We start from the raw sequence: 1664 nt of genomic DNA, 5'->3' as shown, positions 1-1664 counted from the left end.
TTTCATATACCGGGAAAGTTTCGTCGGGCGACCCCCTTCAGGGAATTTGCAGTAAAATTTCAAACCTTGGAGAGAATCACTCTGGCCACAATCGTGTCAACTAAAATTTCAAAAATTATTTCTCAAATAACTGAAAAAGACAGAAACTGGGGTCTTCTACTGTTCGATAGAGGCGAATCGCCTTTATAGACTAGGAAAGTTTCAGCTGTCGCCCATCTTCAGAGCATTTCCAGGAAAATTTTATTCCTTCTCTCATAAAACGCTCTTTATATGGCAGCAAAATTTCAAAAATTTATTTCTCAGAAATGGAAGAAGAAACCGAGTTACAGTTTCTGGCGTTCGATGGGGCGCACACGTTTTCATATACCGGGAAAGTTTCGTCGGGCGACCCCCTTCAGGGAATTTGCAGTAAAATTTCAAACCTTGGAGAGAATCACTCTGGACACAATCGTGTCAACTAAAATTTCAAAAATTATTTCTCAAAAAACTCAAAAAGACAGAAATGGGCGTCTTCTACTGTCCGATTGCGCCGGATTTCGACCTTAATTCACCACGGCGTGGTTTGGGGCGTTGCCATTTAGACCGCCAGTCGGGTGTGGCGGGGAAAAACGCAAACGCTTGACAACGCTGTGCGGAATTTTGCCAAATGGCAAACCGATTTTCGATCGATTTATGGGAAATATGTGCATTTGCACCGAAAAACCTGATTCAGAACGCCGATATTGTGCAAGAAGCCGTAATTGCTGATTGTGCAAAAGTAAAAGTAAACCGAGCCTGCTTTTCCGTTGCAAGCCAACAGCGGCGGAATGCAGTTTGAAAACCGTTTCTAATCGGGTCCTGCACATTTTCCGCATTTTCCGGAGCCCATCAGGCCCAATCTGGAAAATCCCCTAATCAAGGAAAAACCCCCATTTTTTCGCCATCGCGAAAAACCACCACCGAGAAACTGTTTTTTTGCGCTGGCTACTCACCGGGTGGCACCAATTACAGCGCACAGGGGACCAATCACAGACGGTCGGCGTTGCCAAACTGCACAGAAACTCGCCACCGGCAGGAAAAATCACTAGTTTTGCTTCGGATTAGTTTCGCGGTTCACTCAAGCGATTGAGACGATGCGCAACACTGTCCGGAAACTGAACGACTTGAAGTACCCGCATAGACTGACCGCCATGCGAAAGTCCATAGGTAAAATGCGATTTTCCGTTAGAGTGGGGAAGAAACTGTCATTGACTGGTATGCAATTCACCCATGGAGCAGACGAAGAATGTGGATGGTTTGGGAAAAATGTGCCAAATCATCGCTGAAAGTCGTTGAAACGCAACGCTGTAAAAATTTGAATTGTAGCCGACTTTGCTGAAAGTCGTCGCATCTCGTGCAGCAGATGGTGAAGATGTGAAGTGGCCACTTGGGCTGGTTTGGCAGTCTTTATAAGCTTGGTAAAAATCAGGCTTTAAGGCGATTTTGGTCAAAATTTCGTGTGGTTAAGTCTGAAGCGTCAACTAAAGACTGCAAAATTTTGGAGTTTTTATCTTCACCAGATTAGAAGATTCGAATTTTTTTGAATGAGCGTCTGAATAAAACAACGTCTATTTGGAGGTCGGTTTTCACTAAGGCGGTAAAAATCAGTTTAGTGGGTGATTTTCATGAAACTTTCTGGATTTATA

The sequence above is a fragment of the Dendroctonus ponderosae genome, unplaced genomic scaffold (genome assembly GCF_020466585.1).
Source record: "Dendroctonus ponderosae isolate FM_Combo_2020 unplaced genomic scaffold, Dpon_F_20191213v2 Dpon_F_20191213_12, whole genome shotgun sequence".
NCBI lineage: Eukaryota > Metazoa > Arthropoda > Insecta > Coleoptera > Curculionidae > Dendroctonus > Dendroctonus ponderosae.
This window is presented reverse-complemented; position numbering follows the sequence as displayed.